Below are 9,934 nucleotides of genomic sequence, written 5' to 3'. Positions count from 1 at the left end.
AAAATAGAAATTAATTTAATTATTTTGCTTGTATAGATGGAGGTATTCAAGACTATGAAATAGGTGACATCACTCAGATTGAAGGAATAACTGAAACAAATCCTATGAACTGGTGCACAATGAATTATTAAAAAATAAAATCCATCCTCTTTCCCTGTGGATGCGGAGTTGCGCGGAGATGGAGGCGGAGGCTTGGGTGCGTTCAAGGTTGGGCTTCCCCATCACCCACCGCCATGGCCATGGCCGAGAAAGGCGTTGCTGCTGGAGGTGTAATGGACGTTAATACTGCTTTGCCAGACGTGCTGAAGACCGCCCTCATCCAGGACGGCCTAGCGCGTGGAATTCGCGAAGCTGCCAAAGCCTTAGACAAGCGCCAAGCCCACCTTTGTGTACTTGCATCCAACTGTGATGAGCCTATGAACGTCCAGTTGGTGGAGGCTCTTTGTGCCGAACACCAAACCAGCCTAATTAAGGTTGACAACAACAAGAAACGAGGGGGAATGGGCAGGCCTCTGTGAAATCGACAGAGAGGAAAACCCCCTAAAGGGTTTGGGTGCAGTTGGGTGGTGGTTAAGGACTACGGCAGAGTCTCAGGCAAAGGATGTCATTGAGGAGCACTTCACATGCAAGAAACGAACAAATAAACTTGGCTTTTGTTTATATAAAAAAAATTCATGCCCTAGCTGATTTTGATTAGTGAATAGGACGTTGGTCTGTGGACTGAAGGGTCCCGGGTTCAGTTCTAGTCAAGGGCACATGCCCAGGTTGCAGGCTTCTGGGGGGCGTGCAGGAGGCAGCTGATCAATAATTCTCTCTGATCATTGATGTTTCTATTCTCTCTCTCTCTCCCTTCCTCTCTGACATCAATAAAAATATGTTAAAAAATAAAAACATTCATTAGGTGGCTGTCCATATCAATTACAATAATTTACTACAGTAACTTAAGAAGTAGAAAGTCAATTTGGTTAAATTTTAAAAAATCCATTTTTACACATAAACAAATATTTAATAACAGATTTTTCTGCTAAATATTTTAATCCCACTGGCTTTAGCTCAAAAATGATTAACAATTTGTATGAGTTGCTCTTTACAACCCAACTCCTATGAAAATTTCATGATAAATTGCCATATTGGGTCAAATTCATGGCTTGCATAACCAAGTGTTCTGTTTCTGAATGACACCAAAGGAAATTTAACTAAGATGGGGAACAAAATTGGCCATAACACTTATCCCTGGAGAATCCTGTTTGTATTTTTTCATCCAAGATGAATTCTCCCTTAGTTTACTTTTTCTTAAGCCAGTTCCCTAATTATGTCCAAATATTTTTCATAGCCTTGTGATTTTTCTGTAAAAAATAATTTTTATGAACACCACACACACACACACACACACACACACACACACACACACAAGGATGCTCTCTTATTCACACTTTTTTGCTCTCTTAAAAAATGTATATATAGATAGGCTAACATGAGTTTTCCATGGCTGACGGTGATTTATATTTCCTTAAGTGTTGTTTTATTCCCAATTCCTTATTAGAGTTTCATCTGGGCTTCTTAGAGCTCAAGAGCTATTATATAGCAGTTTCTACTAATTAAAGAAAAAGATTCTGTGTTAATTCATTCAGGCTGCTCTAACAAAATATCACAGACTGGGTGGCTTATAAACAACAGAAATTATTTCTGGAGTCTATAAGTGTGAGAACAGGGTGACAACATGGTCGGATGTGGATTACTGAGCCTTGTGGGGTTTCTTTTATGGGGACCCTAATCCTATTCATAAAGGCTCCCTCTTCATGACCTAATTGCCTCCCAAAGGCCCCACCTCCTAACACCATCACTGTGGGCATTAGGATTCCTACATGTGAATTATGGGCAACACAACCACTCAGACCATAGCAGATGCATAGAGACTGATAGCTTTTTACATAGATGACAAGGGTACAAAGAAGGGCCCCAGGAAGGCTCTCAGTGGGAACTGACTCTTGAATGACATGGTTAAGGATGTGTAAAGGATCACCCAGTAAATAATGAAGCATCTGCCCCCAGTGGTCAGTGCATGTCATAGTGAGCAGATGCAAAGAGCAACTTGCCCAATGTCATGGAATCCAAGGCATGTGCAGGAAAGTGCAACATTCTTTTAGTAACTATAATATAGCAATTTATAATATAAGGTGCATTTGGGATGTGTAACTGGAAATGTAGGGTAGAAAATAAACTCATTCAATGCCATCATTACCAGTGTTTTTCAAACTTTAAAATGAGGAATACTTAAATTTGTAACCCAAGATATATGTATATATTCATATAGCTATCTTTTTAGAGACAAGCAAACCTTGCTCTGCATATTCATTATGGTCCTACTAGAGGCCCAGTGCACCAATTCGTGCATGGGTGGGGTCCCTCGGGGTGGCCTATGGGAATCAGGCAGAAACCCGCAGTCCAATGCTGCCTACAGCTCTTACCTGCCGCTCCCGCTCATCCTGGCCCCATTGCACCTGCCGTGGTCTCGAGCCCAATCAGTCCCGATCAGGAGAGGCTCACGCTACCACAGTGGCACTCACCAGCCATGAGCCCTGCGTCTGGTGCCCTCCTGAGGGGAGTGGCCTGTGGGATCAGGCTGAAACCAGCTTTCTGAAATCCCCCAAAGGGTCCTTGATTGTGAGAGGGTGCAGGCCAGGACAAGGGACCCCACCGATGCATGATCAGGGGTAGGGAGGGACTGTGGGAGGGCTCTAGGGTGTGTCTGGCCAGACTCCAGCAGCAAGCTAACCTACCAGTTGGAGCATCTGCCCCCGGTGGTCAGTGCACGTCATAGTGAGCAGTTGAGCAGCCTTAGCATATCATTAGCATATTATGCTTTGATTGGTTGAACAGTCAACCAGTCATGGGATGACGGGACACTTAGCATATTAGGCTTTTATTATATAGGATAGGTCAGAAATCTTTGACAGGTCTTACTGGGCTAGAAAATCTAAACAAATCATTGGGTACTAGTAGGACTGTTCTTTCTTTCTAGAAATTCTAGGAGGAGAGTATTTTCCTTGCCCTTTTAAGTTTCTAGAGACCACCAAAATTCTTAGTTTCCATCTTCAAAGCCATCAATGGTGGGTCAAGTTCTTCTCACACAAACATGTCTCTGGTTCTGTGCCAAAAGAAGAACTGGAAGAGGTTTAATGCTTATAAAGGCTCATGTGATTAGATTGAGCCCATTTGAACAAGAATCTGCTTATCTCAAGTTTCTTACCCTTAATCACATCTGCAAAATCCCTTTTGTCATATAAGGTAACCTCTTTATAAATTCTGGGAACTAGGATATGGACATCATTGGGGCCTTATTATCCTATTTAATGCAGTCAACATTCTTGTTCCCTAAGATTTACATTTGTTCCACTTGTGAAATTTATCCACTGAACCCAAGTTCCTCAAAAGTCTCACTCATTAGCATCTAAACAGTGTCCAAAAATCTCATCTAAGTCTCATCAGCTCAAAAGTCCCAAATGCCATCATCTAAATGATAGAATTCAGGTATGGTTGAAGCTCTCAGTGTCACCTACCCTGGGGCACGATTCTCTTCCATTTATAAATCTGTAAAAGTAAGGAAACATGATATCTGTCCCTGAAATACAATGGTAGGACAGGCATAGGATACCAGTTATAGACATTCCAGTTTGAAAAAAAGAGAGAAAATTAAAGGGGAAAATAATGGAGCGCTGGTCCCAACAACGTCTAAATCCAGGGGGTAAACTTCGTTAGGTTTCAATGCCTGTGAAGAATGCTGTGTGGTTCGCAGCTCCTTCCAGGTTCCGGGCTTCCAGGTTTTGAATCATCTTCCCCTTTTCACGACATATGGCAGGTGTTTGCAGCTGCACAGGTTTATCAGCTTGTTTCCTGTCAGTAGTATTTTAATGGTCCCATAGCCTCCTTTCATTTCATTTCATACTTTATCTCTTTTTGTCCCAACTGGCAGTGTTTCTGTAGCGTAAAATTCCCAAGAACCGTGTGGCTCTCCCATGTATGCCATGGAGATGGGCTGCACTACAGAAGGGACTTCCACAGCTATTTCTTAGATAGTTAGTTCTCTATTTTTGGCTTCTGCTGAGATAATCTGAGGGACAACACCCTTAAACTTTCTAGATGTTTCCTGGGACGGAGGGGATCTGAGAGTCACGCTCTTGATCTCTTCAAAGAGCTCCTTGTGTGACTGAGTATTGTGACCTTCTGATCCTTTTGAAGTATTGGCAGAAAATTGTTACAGCCACACCCTCAGCTTGTTCTTCAGATAGTACATTCCTGGCTGTGTTATCTCTTAATTTTAGCATCTTTTGCAATCTGGATAGGCTGAGAATTTCCCAAATCATCACCTCTTGGTTCCTTTTTGTTTAATCATTCTTCTCCCAATTTATCTCCTTCTCCTTGCATTTTACTGTAAGCATTGAAAAGAAACCAGGCTGTTTCTCCATCCCTTTGCTTGGAAATCTCCTCAGCTAAATATATTTTTAAAAATATATTTTATTGATTTTTTACAGAGAGGAAGGGAGAGAGATAGAGAGTTAGAAACATCGATGAGAGAGAAACATCAATCAGCTGCCTCCTGCACACTCCCTACTGGAGATGTGCCCGTAACCAAGGTACATGCCCTTGACCGGAATCGAACCTGGGACCTTTCAGTCCACAGGCCAACGCTCCATCCACTGAGCCAAACCGGTTACGGCCAGCTAAATATTATATTTCATCATTTATAAGTTTTGCCTTCCATGTAACTGCAGAAGTCATTCTGCTAAGATTTCTGCCAGTCCAGATAAGGAAAACCTTTCCTCTAGTTTTCAATAATGTGTTGCTTATTTCTTTCTGAACCCTCACCCACAGCACCTACTATGTCCATATTTCTACGAACAGTCTGTTGGCAATGATTTAGGTATTCTCTAAGGCAATCGACATGTTCTCTTCCATGCTCGTCACTCCCTTCTTGTCTTTGCTAGGAGAGCCACTAACATCCACATGTCTCCTAACAGCATGTTCAAGGCAATCTAAGCTTTTTCAACATGCTCCTCAAAATCCATTCAGGCTTAATACCTGCCCGATCTAAAGCCACTTTGACAACTTTTGAGGTATGTGTTACAGCACTATCTCACTCTCTATTGCTGCCAAAACAGATTCCCACATGGCAGTGCCTTTAAAAAACATTTTATCTTATAGCCAGCAAAACCCCTTCCTGGCAATGCTCCCTACACAGAATGAAGGTTCTCTTTGTTCCCTTGAGTTTCATTCAGTTGATGCCCACCTTTTCTAAGGAATGGAATCAACAGTGACTTTTGTCTCCTCAAAATTCATATTTTGCTCATAGACTGCACACTATTCAGCATAACTTACCCTGTGCTCTGCTGTTTCATTATTTATCTTCATAATATATGTCAAGTTATTTTAAGAATACAATTTGATATCTCAGAACAGAAATTTCTGGCATTCCTGGCATTTATTATAGTGTTTTTATACAGTAACCACTCTGATTCCATTTGTGAATGATGACGCAAAACATGACAGACAACAGGATAGTTAAAGAAAGTTTGCTTTATGAAGTGAAATTTTTAGAAAGCCAAAATACTGTACTAACATTGAGAGATTGTGCATGTAATACCTAATCATTACTCTCCAGTTTCTAAGTTAGTGATTATTTATAAAATATTTTAGTTTATAAATGCTTTCAACACACATCATCTCTTTGATCTTCAGACACACAAACACTCTTATACTAGGGAACAAAATAGAATAATATTTAGATTTCGTTTGTGTTTGCTGACTTACACAAGGTCAAGGAAGGTGCTGGTAGCAAAACTGAAACATAAGTCCAAGACATATGATTCTAAAAACGGGTGTTTTTCCCACTGTGCTATACTTTCCTCTTTCGTGCAAATATTATACTAAACTGATAACTGATACACATACTAGTCATCCCATTACGTTAAAGTTCGTAAGAAGTAAAGATGTTACAAGAAGGAGTAATTAATTTTATAAACCTCCTTCTTGGTGTTATCAGTAAAAATATGGTAATACTGTACTTGTCAGAGAGATTAATTATTCTAATTGCAAAAGAGGTCATATCATGAGCAGTTGAGTTAAATCATTTCACTGACTATTTAAATCCCTTTTTCTAAGCATTCAGTACATTTTGATAATTTATTCTTACAATGTCTTAGAGTATGTGTTGAAGTTTTTATAAAAGCACATAATAAACCAGAGGATGTGCCTAATAGATAGCAAAGGAAGTCCCAACACTTAGAAAGAAGTTGTATTATTAAAAATGAAAATATTTTATAATTATACTTCTAAATGACGAAATACTTATATTTACATCACAGTTTTAGAAGTGCTGGTATAAGATACAAGGCAGTTTACATCTCACAGCATTAGCAGTAGACAGAGAAAAAAAATCAAACATGGAACATCAATAATTAAGTGGGTGACTAAGGAATGTTGGTTGATGTGCTTTGTCGTTACTTGAGAAGTAGCAAAGGAGAAAATTTGACATTAAAATGTACCAACTGGAATGCATCATCAAGAAATATTAAAAACTAGAGATCAGAGAGGAAATAGTTGATGGTGCCCACCTAAATATGGAGTTTAAAGAGAAACTCCATATTTCTTTAGCCAGGATAGCCGAAGAGTCCTGCTAATGAAAGTGAATCTAGATCGGAGACTCATTGCTTGATCCTGTGGTCAGCTGTAGCCATGTGACTCATAAAATTCTCTCAGGGATTCCACGTTCCCCAGATCTTCTGATTAGAGTATAGATTCCAATATATACTTCTCTTTTAAGGACAAGTACTGGGTGGATATAAATCCCCAATGCCAACCCCTTGCAGTTTTCCTTTTTGTTAATGAACGCCTTTGCGTTGACTTCTATAAAATAGTCTCTCATGAATTGTTTTGCTAAGTCAACTTACTGCCCTCAAGGAACAGATATTGTCTTCAGTTAACTCCTGCAGCCAAGCTATTTCTTAGAATCACATGCCGAAGTGCCCAGAAGTGACATGAGGACTCGGGAACCAGACTCATGAAGTGGTCAGCGCTCCAAGGAATCCAGATAGGACACGTCTTTCAGATGTTTGCTGGCACCACAGACTCCCGCTGCTGCCAGCATGGCTGCTATGAATTTTTCATAACTGCACACGGTGTTCTCAACTGCTCCGTGTTCCCCATTCCCGAGTCAAAGGCCTAGGCGGGAACATCTGATTGGCAAAGCCTGCAAGAAAGTGAGGAGAGTAAATATCGCAAAAGGAGGAAGTGTGTTTGGATGCTGAGCAGCCAAAACATGGCAACCATCCATGAAACCAAGGTAGATTGTGCTATAAAGTGAGGACAACTCTTAAGGATCTGGACTTTTATGAAAGGCTGGGGGCCAACATTTTTTCTTTTCTTTTTCTTTCACAAAATGAGCAGTTTTCAGTGATGGGGAGACCTTTAACTATCATCTACTTCTCAAAGCTTCAGTTGAATATGGAAGGGTAATAACAACAAAGCGTTCCCCTTGTATAGAGTCTATTTTATTTTTTGGAGGGGGTAGTGCAGATTGCTTTGAGAGAAAAGTATTTCTTGTACCAACCTTTTAGCATTACTTTTAGAGCTACAGAGGAAATAGACCTAATTATTCTAAAAATAATTATCTCTTTTAAGTTAAAGATATGCATGACTTTTAAAAAATAAATTTCCAATTTAATTAGTCCAACTGTGTTTAAAAATTCTTCATATGGTGTTCTCTTGACTCAATATCCTTGTTTCTGCCATTCCCCTTTGACACACACAGGCACACAAACATACACAAACACACCACCACAGACACATGGTCACACACACACACACACACACACACACACACACACACACGTGATACTGAGAAATGAAAAGAGAATAAGGTCTGACAAGTGAATGGTGTGGAAAGGCTAGCATTCTATATTTCTATTGCTAACTAAGGTTACTTCTTTGGAGGCCTCATACACTATTCGCTCATATTGAACTTTTTCTACATTTGTTTCTAAAGTGTTCTCTTGTGAAATCATGTCTCTCCTTTCAAGGAATGATGTCTTTATCTCAGTGCCTGATATGGGCTGAACCTGCGAATTAGATTTCCAGTGTGGGTAACATTTGGGCTTGGGTCCTGAACCTGTAGACCAGCTTGGGGGCATTCTTTTCCCAAATGCTGTCACCTTAATCACGTTAAGCATAGAATACTGGGACGTCTTTTAAAAATCTCCATCAGATGACACCATGAAAGACTCTGATGGCTGCATGTTGGAAACACAGATCTATCCATGTTTTGTGTAGGTGTTCTCAGCTGATAAAGAGATATCAATATCTCTGCAAGGCTTTTCAATACACACATTTCTTTCACACTCTAGAGGTCAAAGAATCTCCTTCAGAATCTCCATGATTCATTTGGTGTGAGAAATGGCTTGGTCCTCGGTCTTTTTTTCTAATCAAATTCATTCATTCATGCCAAATCCAACCCTGAAGTTAGTATTATGTGGCTATGGGGGAGGGTGGTTTTTTCACCAAACTGATATTTCTTTATGCAACTCCAAAGAGGAATGGGGATTTTCCATAAATTCAGGGCCAGGCAAATCCTATAAAATAATTAAAATGAAATAGATGCCTTTGAGGACCTGTCATTCCATGTTTTATCCTGCTTTTGATAAAGACATCATCCTCTACAGAGAAATCTTTCTCTCCACTATAAAATTACTAGAAGTGTGATGATAAATGGCAATCGACACTCAAGTTCGGGATTGGAGAATATTAAGGAGTGGTGGGGACTGTGGTAAACAGAAGAGTACATTTTTCATTGTTATTGTTGGAGAGCCATTACATAGATAGAGCCAATTGTTGTCGTTCAGGAATGTGAGTCAGTGTTGCTAGATCTTTCAAATTTTTCAGAAGAGGCCAGAAATCTGGGTTTTTATGTGAAATTTCCCACTTTTAAACATTCGTAACATTTTAAAAGACCATATAGGAGCCAAATACAACATATCTGTTGGCCAGGTTCAGCTTGCAAGTTGCCAGTTTGCAACCTCTGTTCTAGAGACCTGGAGCTGGAGCCCAGCAACAATAGCAACGTGCTCAGTAATCGTTGCTCCCCGAGGACCTGTGGCTCTTAACAGAAATAGATCCTTGATAAATCTTCCCTGGCAGCCTGCCCTCATCTCTCCAGTTCCCAAAGGTGGCAAGCCCCGTAGGCTCCCTGCGGGGTCTCACGGCATCACTTTAACCATTAACTTTCCCACCAGACCATGAATTCCTTAAGTGAAGGGAAAGTCTTTGCTCACACAAATTGTGTAATAACTGAAGCATGTTAATTGCCATGAATAAGCCCACTTTACCAAGAATTCTTCTATAATAGAATTTTCAACATTTCTTCCCCCATGTTCAAAGAGAAGATGCTCTTGAAACACTGACTTACTATTTTTAATTAAAAAACTATTATTATTGATTTCAGAGAGGAAGGGAGAGGGAAAGAGAGATTGAAACATCAATGATGAGAGAGAATCATTGATCGGCTGCTTCCTGCACGCTCCCCATTGGGGATCGAGGCAGAAACCTGGGCATGTGCCTTGACCAGGAATCGAACCATGACCTTCTGGTTTCTAGGTCAACGCTCAACTATTGATCCACTGCAGCTGGGTTGACTTATTTTTTTAAAACATAAGTGTGAAAGATAATTTTTAATCTTTTGGCTGAGCAGTTTTCTCCTCCTCCTCCTCCTCCTCCTCCTCCTCCTCCTCCTCCTCCTCCTTCTCCTCCTCCTCCTCCTCCTCTTCCTTCTCCTCCTCCTCCTCCTCCTCCTTCTCCTCCTCCTCCTCCTCCTCCTCCTCCTCCTTCTCCTCCTCTTCCTTCTCCTCCTCCTCCTCCTTCTCCTTCTCCTCCTCCTCCTCCTCCT

General features: G+C 40.6%; 1 pseudogene; it reads left to right on the top strand.

Moving 5' to 3' along the window:
• The first annotated feature begins 239 nt into the window (after positions 1-239).
• On the top strand, positions 240-687 carry LOC102437726 (annotated as a pseudogene).
• The last annotated feature ends 9,247 nt before the right edge of the window (positions 688-9,934 follow it).

This window comes from Myotis lucifugus, unplaced genomic scaffold (genome assembly GCF_000147115.1).
Source record: "Myotis lucifugus unplaced genomic scaffold, Myoluc2.0 scaffold_163, whole genome shotgun sequence".
NCBI classification, from domain to species: domain Eukaryota; kingdom Metazoa; phylum Chordata; class Mammalia; order Chiroptera; family Vespertilionidae; genus Myotis; species Myotis lucifugus.
The sequence above is the reverse complement of the archived record's forward strand: the minus strand, read 5'-3'. Positions and strand labels throughout refer to the sequence as shown.